The sequence below is a fragment of the Musca domestica genome, unplaced genomic scaffold (assembly GCF_030504385.1).
Source record: "Musca domestica strain aabys unplaced genomic scaffold, Musca_domestica.polishedcontigs.V.1.1 10, whole genome shotgun sequence".
Lineage (NCBI taxonomy): Eukaryota > Metazoa > Arthropoda > Insecta > Diptera > Muscidae > Musca > Musca domestica.
The window spans coordinates 861,639-876,523 of record NW_026712115.1 but is presented as its reverse complement, the minus strand read 5'-3'; the positions used below and the strand labels follow the sequence as shown (position 1 = coordinate 876,523).

Sequence of the window (14,885 nt, the reverse complement as noted above, 5' to 3'; positions counted from 1 at the left end):
TATAACAGACAAAAACACGATCAATTAAATAATTTGTATTTTGATTTTTCAAAAGTGTTAAAATTTATACTTAACATTTGTATTATTACTCTGTCTTCCTAAATTTCTGACTTTATAAAGAAATATACTTTTTTATATAACAAATAAATCTATTCATGTTTCGCCAGACTGATATATTTCAGAATTCTGTTCTGCATATTTTTTAAAGGCCTCGGTAAAAAAGAAATGGTTAAAGAAATTAATGCGATTATTCATGTCTTGGAAAGCTTAAAGTATGTTAAATTTGACTGATTTTGATATTTTTGAAAAGATTTAGAATTTAAAAAATTTCAAATCACATACACTGGTGGCCAAAACTAAAGCAACTGAAATTACAAGGAGAATGAATGCCCTGTAACTTTTTCAAAAATTAAGAAAATGGAAAGTTTTTCTTGTTTTAAATTGGGTATTTTATTCACTTTTTAAAACCCTAAAACATAAAACCAAAATTCATTTTTATATAAAAAATAATGTTTGGTAAAGTCAATTAACCCGATTTTGGCGTGGACAAAACAAAAGCAACTCTGTTATACATTCATGTAATCGCTGCAATTTCTGTTGTTTTTACTGTGATATTTATCGCTTTTTGCTTCCTTCGACAATTTCGCTTGTCATAAATCCTTTTTGAGAAGTTTTTTACAACAGTATGTGTTTTTCTTTTCGTTTTTTAAGTACTGCCCAAAAAAATTTTAAAAATGGCTAGAAGCAAATACAGTACCTGAATAAAACAGCAAATTATCAGTGACTATCAAAACAATATATCACAGAAAATGATTTCCGAGAAATATTTCATAAATATTTATGTGATTTCATAATTATTTCTGTATACTAAGTCGGTTTTTTGAAACTGGATCAATAGTAACAGTCTATAACGGATGAAGGCCCTGAAAAACTTCAGCCCGTACTGACCCACAAATTGTGAGAGAAATAAAAAACAACTATTTAAGAGTTCAACTGGATTGGTGAGAGAGCAATCATTGGATATAAGCTCGAGATCAGTGCGTAGACGAGTAGTGGCAGCTGGTCTGTATGTCCGTAAGACATCAAAAAACCATTTTTATCTGAAAAAATCAAAAAGGCTTTCGGAAACGATAATATTAAGTGGAATCAAGCTCAATGGAAAAAACATTATTTCTGGGATGAGTCTACGTTTAATATTAAAGGCTCAGACGTGAAAAATTTTACGGTGAGAAGACCAAAAAATGAAGGACTCAAGCCGCAGTGTTGCAAAGGTACAGTGAAGCATGAGGGAGGGTCAAAAATGGCGTGGCGCTATTTTTCTTTCTATGGACTTGGGCCTATCCATAAAATAAAGAACGTTGTGGATCGGTTTGTTTACAAAGATGTGTTGGACATCACGTCGTTCCCTTACGCTGAGTAAAATATTCGGCTGATTTGGGTGTTTCAGCATGACAATGATCCCAAACTTGTATCAAAACTTGTCAAATATTGGTTGCGGGAGTCAAAAATTCATGTTTTTTTATGGCCGGCACAATCACCTGACCTAAACTCCATAGAAAACCTTTGGAGTATCGTAGATAGGAAGATCAACAGAGATTCGGAAATAAATAAGCACAACATTTTCTAAAGAATTCGGGGTGCCTGGGAAAGCACACCCAAGGATCAAATTGAGCGTGTTATAGATTCAATGCCTCGTAGGTGTGCGGCTGATATCAAAAATAATGGTTATGCTATCGACTACTAGCCAAAATTTAATTATTTTAAAATAAAAAATCAAAAGTTGCTTTAGTTTTGACCAAGCAAAAATTGGGTCATTTTAGTTTTCCACATATTATTTTTCGTTCAAAATTATTTTTGTATTTTTATTTTTAGTTTCTTAAAAGTGAATTATACCCCTCATAAAAAACTGGAAAAATAATTACGATTTGTTTATTTTTGTAAAAGTTATAGGACATTTATTGTCTTTGCGATTTAAGTTGCTTTAGTTTTGGCCACCAGTGTACATACATGATACATATACAAAGTAAAATAGTTGTGAACATGGAAACAATACAATAATGGTAATTTTCAGTACTAAGGCTTACAATAGTGAAATGTTAATACATTTCGGCCGGTATACCAGTTGTATAACAATTTTCTAAAACTGTCATACGAATAGATAAACGAAACAATTAATGAAATAACAAAGATAATAATATCTTCTGTGCATTGGAAAATGTATAACACTTTTTTGGAACATTATTTCGGCCAGTATAACAGTTGTATAACAGTTTTTTCAAAACTGTTATACGGACAGATAAACGAAACTTTTAATGAAACAGTAAAGCAAATAACATTCTCTGCTCGTAAGAAAATGTATAACACTTGTATAAGTGATCATTATATGAATTAGTTATTCATTTTATTTATTCTTGTTTCCTAAAAATTTTTGAGCAACATTAAATTTAACATAACTTTGAGAATTGAATCTTTAAAATTGGTATACAATTGAAAAATCGTAATTAATTTCGGTCTGTTTTCTAAAAATTTTAATAGCGCTGGACAAGCTGAAAACTTAATTAAATAGCATAATTAAAAAAGTATAATTTTCTGTGTTAGGTATACAATTTCTACACTTACATAACTGAATAGAACATTAGTTTTTTCACAACTTTTTGTGGAATATTACAGTATTTGACCTGACGTTGAGGTTATGTCTTATTTAAATTTATTAGTTTTTTAAAATTCCGTTTTTTCCTATTATAAAATCCCATTAAAAAAATAATATTTGGGACCCAATCTGTGCCCAATGACAACACAAAGGTGTCAATAATTTTTTTTTTAATTTTTTTGGGTCAGTTTAACAGTTGTATAACACTTTTCGAAACTGTTAACTGTTAAACTGCTCGAAGAGAGACAAATTTATTATTGTAGCATACATAAGTACAAGTTCCATGTTTTAGAAAATGTATAACACTTATATGAGTGATCATTATTAAATAAATCATTGATTCTTATTATTTTCGTAATTTTTTGTGGAATATCATGACTAGTTAAAATTCGTCCAGTATAATTAATAGTAGTATTAGTATAACAGTTTTCAAAATTGTTACTGTCACGGAAACTTGAAAAAAAATTATAAATTAATGAAAAAATTGCAATTTTCATATGTTAGAAAATATATAACACTTGCAAAACCTTATCGTTATTTGTTAAAATAAATCATTTTTATTTATTCTCTCTAAAAAGTCTCAAACTATTCATACATTTACGTCACTTTGTTCTTTTCAAGGCCATAACTATTTCAGATTCATAATTTTATTACAATCCCAATTCTTTTGGCAATAAATTATTAATGCCACTTATGATTTTGAATTATTATTATTTTTCTTGTTTATAACAAATGTTCTACAACAAAATTTATTACTCATTTATTCTGCGCAAACGTCCATACTGCCATTTGCTTTTATGTGAGTGTTACCAATTAGAAGAACAATACAATTTTATGATATGCAACAAACAAAAAAAAAAAAAATAAAAACACGGCAAATTATGGTCAAACATTCCGACTCCATGGTAATGGCATTCCCTCGATCTACATATATAGCTGTGTATGCAGATGATGGCTAATGGTGTTCCGTGGATTGTCATTTTTAAATCTCTTTTTTTGTTGGTTTGTTTGTTTGTCTGTCTGTGGCTTTAATCTGATTAATAATTACTTCTTAAGAATGGCATATACAAATCGCAAGTCTGCATATGACCACAGCTGAGTAATAGTACATGATGGCTAAGTACTCGAAGCGCAAAAACATGACATCAGTCAAATCAAAATCTTGGTATGTCAGTCTGTTCATTTGTTGTCAGCCAGTCAAGCTTACTTCCCGCTTAAAGTGTTTTGTGGCGCCAGCTTAAGACTAAAGCAAAACGAAAACAACAACCACATCAGCAGCGACAGAAACAACAAAGTCAGCTGTTGCAAACCGCCACAATATTCCTAAGGCAGCCAGCCAGCCAGCCAGCCAGCAACGACAGACAGACAGCTAGCTAGCAATAACAACAATATTAAAATCCATGCAAAAAAAACTAAAACTTGAGCAAAGCTTAATATAAGCAAAACAGCCAACACAAACTCAACAAGCATCCTAATAGATATGAATAAATTCCAAAACCACTCAACAAGACCGGCAGCTAACCATCCATTCAGCCAGCCAACGCACCTAAGTTCCTCCGTGTAACTCTCCTTGCTTGGCCTCACAGCTCCCAGCCGATTGTTTGGAACCTCGGCTTCTTTATTTAAATCAAAAAAAGCTTACCACAACTGCTGCTTTAAGCTACAAAATGCCAACCAACTTTTCGATATTTAGATAACTGCTGTTCAGGCCGCCAACAGCAATGATGCCAAAGGAGGCAAAGTTGTTGTGGTGGACATTGCACGGAAAACTGCCTCCGAAAAACAACAAAGATCTATTAAAACGCTCAGGCGATTTTGGTAGCTACTAATTTTAGCTTGATGCGTTTTTGGGCTTTAACAAATTCACAGTCATTGACTTTATCTTGAGAAACGTCAGTAGGGATTTTGCCGGTTGAGATACCGTGAAGGCAGAAGGTTGGAGCGATAAGAAAGCGAAGAAAATTAAAACCAAAAGGTGGACATTAAGGAAGGCAGCACATTGGGTTAGGAATACCAACAAAAAATTGAAGAAAGTCTTAAAATTTGGGTTTTATCCGCACTTCTCGTTAGTAGAGTAATAATTTGCCGCGTTATCCAAATGCTTAAAAATTGCTTTTTATATTTTTTGAGGCAAATTTATTTATCCAGGTTAACTAAATATTGTCGAATTATTATCCCTGTTTTCCAGATGATGTAAAATTATTATCCAAGTGTTTTAAAATGATTATCCACTCTATCCAAATGATGTAAAAATTGTATTCATGATTTTTTTTTAATTGTTATCCATGCTATAGAATGAAGGCTCAATTTGTATTCACGTGATCCGAATCATGACAACTTATTATCTATGTTATCCAATTGTTGTAAAATGTTTATCCACGTTATCCGAATAATGTAAAATTATTAGCTACGTTGTCCAATCGCGGTAAAGTTTATATCCACTTTATTCGAATGGTGTAAAATTATTGTCCGTGTTATCCAATTGTGGTACAGTTTTTATCCACGTTATCCAAATGATGAAATATAATTATCCTCGTTATGCAAATGATCTTTATTTTTTCCCCAAGTTATCCAGATGATGTAAAATTTTTATCCACGTTATCCAAATTAGGCTTTACTATTATCTATGGTGTCCAAATGATGTAAAATTCTTATTCACGTTACCCCCTTCACAGAAAAATGTTATCCGAAGAATGTAAAATTATTATGCATGTTATTCGATTTTTATTTTATTTTTTACCCACGTTATCCAAATTATGTCAAATTATTATCCACGTTATCCGAATGATGTAAAATGTTGCATCCTCGTTATCCGAATGCTATACATTTATTGCCCACGATATGCAGGGTAAAACTTTTATCCACTTTATCCGAATTATGTAAAATGTTTTCCTAGTTATCGAAATAATGTAAATTTGTAGTCCACGTTATCAAATCGAGGTAAATTTGTTACCCACGTTATTCCTATGATGTTAAATAAGTATCCACCTTATCCAATCGAGTTAAAATTTTTATTCCTGTCCGAATGAAGTAAAATGTTTCCGTGGATAATAATTTAAAATTATTATACGAATGATTAAAAATGTGTATCCTCGTTATCCAACATTTTTATACCCTATACCACAAGGTGGTCAGGGTATTATGTCTTTCTGTTTTCATACCCTACACCACAAGGTGGTCAGGGTATTATGTCTGTGCATTTGTTTGTAACAGGCAATAGGAAACGAGATAGACCCATAGTTCCTTTTGATGATCTGCATAGAATCACATTCTGAGTCGATTTATGCATGTCCGTCCGTCCGTCTGTCCATGTATTTTTGTAAACAAAATGCAGGTCGCATTTATTGCCCTATCCAGATGAAATTTTGCACAAATCATTTGTTTGGCCCAAGAACGAACCCTATTGAAATTGGAGATAAGAAAATTTAGATATAGCTCCCATATATATCTTCGTTTATTGTGCACCAAACGTGTAATATCAGCCCGAATTGTATGGAATTTTGCATGTACACCCAAATTAGGCCTAAAATATGTATGCCAAATTTGATCGAAATCGGTTCAGATATAGCTATAGCTCCCATATATATTGTTCATCCGATTTGTTATTTTTGTCCACCGCCGGCGTAATAAGCACTATGCAACAACAATATTTGGGGAAATATACCAACTACAGCTCAAAAATACCTTTGCTAAATTTTATCGAGATCGGGTCAGATTTGGATATAGCTCCCATATATAACTTCGCCCGATTTACATTTTATTGTGCACCAAACGTCTAATATTTGTCCAAATGGGATGGAATTTCGCTTTTACGACCGAATTGAGTCTAGAAGCTAGTATGTCAAATTTGGTGAAGATCGGTTCAGATATAGCTATAGGTTCCATACATATTATTCATCCGATTTGTTATATTTGTTACCCACAACCGTAATATGCACTCCGTAACAACGATATTCAGGGAAATATATCAAATACAGCTCAGAAATATCTTTGACAAATTTTATCGAGATCGGTTCAGATTTGGATATAGTTCCCATATATATCTTTATCCGATTTCAAATTAATTGTGCACCAAATGGGCAATACAATTCCGAATTTAAAATATACAAATGCTTCGGCATATTTAGTCCTTTGAACATTAAATTATAATTATAATCATAGCGTGTATGATTGAATTCTCCCATAAAAACTTTTAATTGTTATGTGGAGCTCTACTTAATTAGCAAAGTGGTGTAGGGTATCATAAAGTCGGTCCCGCCCGACTTTAAGACTTTCTTTACTGGTTTTTCCATTGTATAAACACTTTACTGTCCGAATAACCCATCACCAAACTAAAACTTTATCCATCTTTTCCAAATAACCTCAGAACGTTATCCGTACTATCCAAATGATTTAAAACCTCATGCACGTTATCCATATAAACAAAATTCATTATCCATGTTATCCAACTTTATCCAAATGATCTGTAAATGCGAAGTATCCGCGCATTACTCTTTATAAAATATTTTATCCAAACTATCCAAATCACGTAAAGAGTTATCCCAAAAACCTAAACCAATTGTCCATGTCTAATTTGGAATCTACTAATTTTATCCAAACGAATTAAATTTTTACAATAAAATTGTATTTTCCAACAATACAATGATCAAACGGCACCTACCGATATTCGGTATTTTGATGATGTTAGCGACATTATTCACCGGAATTGTTTTAAATTTGGTATTTGAAGTTCGTAATGGATACTACAATCTACGACAAAAAATTGTCTGTGCAGGTCCACGTCTTCGTATAGCCTCAATTATACGGTACCTACAGATATTCGGTATTTTGATGATTTTATCTTCCTTATTCACCGATTTTTTAAGTTTCGCATTTTAATATTGTAATGGCTTGTGACAAAAGTTGCCTATACAAGGCCACGTTGTCATATAGACGGCTGTCATATAACGGCTACATTCGGTATTTTTAAAATTTTAACAGAATTTTTGGCGGATTTGTTTTTTTTTTTTTTTTTTTTTTGAAAATTGCCAAATTCGTTCCAAATGGTGGGGGGTATTTAAAATTCGTCACGGCCGAACTTACTGCTTTTTTACTTGTTTTCGTTTTTTAACTAATCTTTTTGTTAAATATTTTAAAACTGTTTACATTTTCTATATAAAAGAAATACATTTGGGGGGAAAATCTCAAAATTATCCGAAACGGAACAATGGCAGATGACGTCTCCACTTGAGTTTAAGTACTTCAGGCTTGTCTTCTCGCTCAGTACTCTCAATGTTTCCGCCTTGTTAAAATACGAGTAATGCGCTTTGTGTATTGTTTGGCCGCTTTTGCTTCTACAATGGTCATTAAGTGAAAATTAGCGAAGAAAGCCCTAGCGAAGATGATGAAGAAGAAAAAAACAACACAAGACACACAACAATAGAGCCATAACATCAGCTTAAAATGTGAAAGAAAAAAAATCAGCAACAAAATTGTAAAATTGTCGATTGAATGAAATAAGCTCTTGAAAAATTGGTAAAAAAAAACCCCGACTTTTTGGCGGGTTTTTGTCAGCGAAAGTCATTGGAATTGTTCAATAGTTGGATGGATGGATGGTACCAAGAAAACAAGACAGAAACAAAACAAACGATGGCTCATACTTTCTTACATTACATTGAGAAGTGGCTGTTGTCAGCTTTGCCCAAAAGTTCAAAGGCATTTTCAATGATGTGGGGTGGTCTAATGAATAGTTTCGAGATCAATGAGCTGCTTGAATGGCTGCCTCCCTGTCTGACTGACAGATCGCAATCGAACGTTAGAGTTGAGAAAAACGTCATTGTCTACGGCTTTTGTTTTGGAAGATACTACGCCTCCATCACATGGATTTCTTAATTTTGATTTTATTTCCTTCTTTCCGTTTCCGAAGCCTAACGGATTTTGCGTAATAACATGTATTGTTTTTTTTTATTCATTTCGATTTCATTGCTCCAATAATGTTGAAATTGTTATGGAAAATTTTTCAATTGAATTGATTTTTTTTGTTTCTGTTTTTTTTTTATAACAACCAACCACTTAATTGGTTTTGGATTTGCTGTTTTGCTTTGAATCAAATATAAAATAGTTAACAAATCTATAAAATGAAACATTTAAAAATGATTATTGTATATTTTAAATGAGACCATTTATTGAGCTGAATTTTGGCGGGCAAATGTCTGCATCGATAGTCTAGCTGTCGTCCGAGCCATCTGCCCAAGTAGCATTTGGATTTTTTTTTTTACTTTTGGATGAATTTTTATCAAAACAGAGATCTGCTAACAAGAGAAGTTAGAAAACAAATGTTATATGAACAGTGGGAAAAAATACGAAATTTTTATAATCTAATAATAACGAATTGCAACTGCTTTATATGGATAAAAAAAGCTCTTGTAAGACATTCTAATGTTCTTCCACGATCTTCTGTTAAAGTACCGTAATGAACATTTTTTGTCCTTTTTAAAGCTTTTGAAAAGAAGACGTTCTTAAGAAATGAAATGGCGTGAAAACCTTCAATAGATCTTCCCCTGCTTCATAATATCTAAAGAAAGAAGACTTTTGAAAGCTCCTTTATGGATGTGGCAACTGTCAAAGCACTTCTATGCAAATAAGGGCTTTTAAAGCTACTTTGTGGAATTAAGAACTTCTTTTTTGGGTTAAATAAATTCCAAAACTCTCACAAGGCGAGAAGACTTTCTAGTGATTTCTACGTATATAACTCGTTCTACAGGTAGAAAACGTTGATTCTTTGGAGCTATGAATACAAAACCTTTAACAGGTTTTACATAGATAAAATAAACATCTTCCTTCCAAAAACGAGCTTAAGAAGTTCTTATTGAATTAGAAGAGCTTTCTAGGGTTACCTTCCAGCAAAAGAGCTTTCGATGGTGATATTTCCTACGAGATGGCCTTTCAGAGGTATTCCATAAAGAGGAACCCTCTAAAGGGTTAAAAAAAACATCATCCTATGAAAAAATCAAACGGTTTTCTGTGAGAAGAGGCTCTAGATAACATTCAAAAACGACCTTCTAAAGCTCTTCTGTGGAAGGGACCCCTCTATAAATCTTTTAAAATGAAAGCTCAGCTAATGTTTCTCCAAACCTGTAAAATCTTTTCTATAGAAAACCTTTTATAGTTCTACCAAATATTCTTGTATTAAGAGAAAATGCCTTTTCCATCCTAAAAATGCTTTTGAAAATATTTTTATATAGGACAGCTTTTGAGGGTTTTTTTATAGAAATTAGACCTCTAAAGGATCTTGTATGGATATTCGCAAGAAGTTCTATAAAAGAAAGAACTCGAACAAAAATTCTTTAAAATAAAGACCTTCTAAAGGTCTCCTAAGTTATGCTTCCAAAGGGTTTTCTAGGATTTGAGACTCTCTCTCCAAACCTGTAAAAGCTTTTCTATAGAAAACCTTTTATAGTACTACCAAATATTCTTGTATTAAGAGAAGAAGCCTTTTCCATCCTAAAAAGCTTTTGAAATATTTTTATATAGGACAGCTTTCGAGCGTTTTTTTTTATAGAAATTAGACCTTTAAAGGATCTTGTATGGATATTCGAAAGGAGTTCTATAAAAGAAAGAACTCGAACACAAATTCTTTAAAATGAAGACCTCCTAAAGGTCTCCTAAGTAATGCTTCCAAAGGGGTTTCTAGGATATGAGGCTCTAGAAAATATTCTTAACGTTTTATATGAAATATATAAGATTTGTAGAAAGTGTTCTTTTCGCAAAAGAGCTTTCGAAGAGTATATTTGAGGGGCTCTTGAAAGTAAATTTTCGTTTAAAACCTGTATCAGTAAACAACCTTCAAAGGAACTTCTATAGGAAGACCTTTAATACGTCTTTAAAGTTCTTTTATAAAAAGAAAATGTAGGAAAAGTTGAAAAAAAAATATATCCTCCAAAGGTCTTTTATAAAATTACCCCTCTCGGGTCGACCACTATGTGAAGAAATGTTAAGACCTACTAAGTATCTACTAGCTAGCAGCACCTTTTCAATGTGATTTAGTAGGTATTTATAAGACATTGTTCATTTGTCCTCGCAATTTAAACCCACTTCCCTCGGAAACCTGAAATAAATTCCAGTAGTCCATGTTATTTAGCACATTTTCCCTTTGGCATTGTGGCGTCCTCGTCTTCTCCTTGCTGGAAGCTTTAGTGGAGTTGACAATGTACGAAATCTTGTGACACAATCGAAATAATATTTCATGGAATATCTTTGTCGCTTCATCTTAGAAGAAGACGAAGAAGACCCAGAAGACGAACACACAAAAATTTCTCCGCAAACAAAAAGCAAGACAGCAACAACACCATGTGCCGCCACCAAACAAACTTTCCACAATAATTTCTGCTGAATATTTTGCTGAACTTGCAGCTTGCTGGCAACAAGCCACCGCCACATGTGGACCAATTGTGATTCTCACACATGTGTACAAAGCTCTCGCTATGAACTTTTTTTACAGTCGCAGCGTTTATTTGTTATCAATTTTATCTTTACAATGGGATCGTTAAAAAAAATTTACGCATATCTCAGTACAAAGAATCTGCAATAATTTATTTCTAACGGCGCTCTTAAACCAGCGACAGACAGCCGCAGCAGCCGAACAGCTAGGCATCCAACCGACCGACCGACCTGTATCAACGCATTGTTGTTGATGTTGTGCGAATCATCAACACTGTGAGGCATGTGTAACACAGGTTGTTTGTTGCAAGTCGCACGTTGGTGCTGCCGCTTGCCGTGTTGTACAAAAAGATGCATTAAAATAACAAAATGCATAACAGTAAATTGTGTTGCTGTATCAGTGGCACACAACAACAACAACAACTATTACGCAGAAAAAACGAAACAAAATTGAAGAAAAATAAAAAATATGAACAAAATTAGAACACGCAGTTTTACTGTTCGATTTAGTTCGCAATGATGCCGAGACCAACAGCAATTGGTTGCATCCATTACAAATCTCTGTGTGAGATTCAATATTTTAATGTTTGTGTTCTAGATTCGAGACCTTGATCTCTAGGAGTTTATTTTTATGTTCAATGGCAACATTTGCAAATAAGGGTCAATAATAAAAAAAAATATTCTAAAATTTTAAAGACACAAAGAATAAATACAATCCGAGCAAAATTTATATAAAAATTTATATTGGAAATTTATGTGAAGTAGATCATACCAAGTATGAACCCTATTTAGAGTAGTCACAATTTGGGAACTATATTCAACTCTGCATCGATTTTCAACAAATTTGACGGAGGCTTCTGAAACTCTAAAATGACTTCGATAACAAATATTTCTTGGAGCAATAGATATACCAAATATCATTCCAATATCTAATTAAGCTCCATAATCATTGTAGTGGAGTGCATATTACGCATGTGATATATATATGAGATCTATAGCTATATCTGAACCGACTTGCACCAAATTATATGTACTTCTAGACTGAATTCATTCGAATGCGCCAAAATTTAGGTAATTTTTACTGATATTGACCATTTGGTGCACAATTAATCCGAAATCGGTTGAAGATATACAGGGTGAGATAAAAAAAAACTGCAAAAAAGTCAAACGCCATTATTTACAGGGTAGATTGACAGAGATTTCACATCGCTTAATGACATACCGCGTTTGAAGCGTCAGTCCAAGCAGATTTTTACCATGAACCAATAAACGCCACGCGAGCGCTCTGAAATAGTTGAAATTTACATTCAACAGAAGAAGTCAATTGTGAAAACTCAACGTGCTTTTAAAAAATTAAAAAATGTGAGAAGTGCGCCTTCTAAGAACACCATTAAGCGTTTATACGAAAAATTTTCGACTGGCAAGGCTCTTTCTAATCCGAAAAGGTCATATAAAAGTCGACCAAGGCGATCTGCCGAGAATATCGCTGCCGTACGAGCCAGTGTTGAGAGGTCCCCAAGAACATCCCAAAAACGCCGTTCTCAGCAGTTGGGCATGGCTCGGTCCACTTTACAACGGATTATTCTCATTGATTTGCATTTGTTCCCGTACAAAATTCAATTGACGCAAAGAATGTTGCCTGCGAACAAGCCTCGTCGATTGGAATGGGCCCAAAGAGTCATCGAAATGGCCGAAGATGACGAGCAATTTTGGAACAAAATTATCATGTCCGATGAAGCCCATTTCACATTGAATGGGACCGTAAATAAGCAAAATTGCCGTTTTTACGCCACTGAAAAACCTCAGGAGATTCAAGAAGTGCCTCTTCATGACGAAAAAGTCACAGTTTGGTGCGGCGTTAATGCGAAAACGGTCATTGGGCCGTTTTTCTTCTAAAATGAAAATAGCCATGCTGTTACCATCAATCAGGAGCGTTATCGCGACATGATGACCAATTGTGTAACGCCAATTATTCGTCGAAAGCGTATGAGGCAGTTCTGGTTTCAACAAGACGGCGCTCCACCGCACACAAGTCGCATAACAATCGATTTTCTGAAGAATTTGTTTCCGGGCCGTTTGATGTCGAAAAGTGGTGATTTGGACTGGCCACCGCGTTCGCCCGATTTGACGCCGCCTGACTTCTTCTTGTGGGGATATTTGAAGTCAAAGGTTTACGTTAACAAGCCAAGGACCGTAGAAGAATTTAAGGACAACATTCGTGAAGAAATATCCGCTATTCCGGCCGAAATGTTGTCAAAAACGATGGGAAATGCAGCAAATAAGTTTAGATTCATTCGAATTGGTCACCTTTGGCACGAATTATGGCCTTCAAACGGTCAATGAAACCGTCACACGCTGCCCGAATGTTGCTCTGTGGTATTTTAGCCCATTCCCGATGAAGCGCTTGATTGAGGAAATCCACACTTTGGTATTTTTTAGTACCAATATTGCTTTCCAAAATACTCCAGACACAATAGCCAAACGGATTGGTATTCGGAGATTTTGGTGGCCATTGTGCGCTGGAAATGAAGCGAGGAACCTCATTTTACAAACATTTTAGGGTGGCGCGTGCGGCGGCTAAAACGTTTGTGTGCCCAAGGCTTTAATACAGAATATTTTCGCGATAATATTCGGCATTTATTCTGATGCACGGTCGATTAACACGAGGGGAGAGCGACCATCGGCTGTTATGGTGGCACACACCATCACCATGGCCGGCAATTGAGTTCTGGTGCCCAACCGAAGGTGCACATTTTCAGCTGATCTCTTTGGCAAGTAAAAACGATCATTTTGTTTGTTTACAAACTGCTGGACAACGAATGTTTTCTCATCGGAGAAAACCAAATTCGGCAATTCACCACTTTCGGCCAAGCGAAGCAACTATTTAGCTCTTTTGAGTCTATTTTATTTCTGTTGCGGTGTAAGTTTTTGCACTTTTTGGAATTTCAATGACTTTACCCCGAGCTCATTTTTTAATATTTGCCGAATGGAATATTGCAATAAGTTCAGCTCACGAGCCATTTTTCCGCCACTGCGACGCGGGTTTCGATCAAGTCGCTTCTTTTTTTTTCGAACCATTTCTACGCTATCAGAATCACAGTAACGAGCGATGGTACGAGACACAAAAGAGTTATTCACATTTAAATGCTGAAGTTCTCTAACTATAGCCACTTGTGGTTTTCCAGCCAAATATAAAGAAATCACACTATCACGCTTGAATTCCATCACGAATAACTTTTTTTTCTGGAAAATTCTCACCAAGATGCTTTTGTACAATTCTAAACTATATAATGAGCTTTCACTGGAATAATTTTAACAGCTGTCGGACGAGTGGCTTAGAAATGACAGCAGTCTGAAGTTCGTTGCAGTTTTTTTCATCTCACTCTGTACCTGGAAGGTATATCTATATCTGAACCGATTCCCACCAATTTTAATAGGGTTCGTCCTTGGGCCAAACAAATATTGTTTGGAAAATTTCATCTCCATCGGACAATAAATGTTTCTTTGCAAAAATACGTGGACGGACAGACGGACGGACACGCATAAATCGACTCAGAATGTGATTCTATGCAAATCATCAAAATGAACTATGGATCTATTTCGTTCCTATTGGCCTGTTGCAAACAAATGTATAAAGACATAATATCCTGACCACCTCGTGGTGTAGGGTATAAAAATGATTACCATTCCCGATCTGGCAAATGAGTCTTTCTCTTCTATTTTGATATGGGGGAGCAAGGAACGAGCTCTCTTTAGGAAAGGAACGAAAAAGATTGATGCGTGCAGAGAAGTAGAATATATTCAAACGGCATAGTTT

General features: G+C 34.4%; 1 protein-coding gene across 1 annotated transcript in view; it reads left to right on the top strand.

Moving 5' to 3' along the window:
- The window catches only part of LOC101897742 (protein Shroom), a 172,378-nt gene that overhangs the window by 54,280 nt on the left and 103,213 nt on the right, over nucleotides 1–14,885 (top strand). The window lies entirely within an intron of this gene.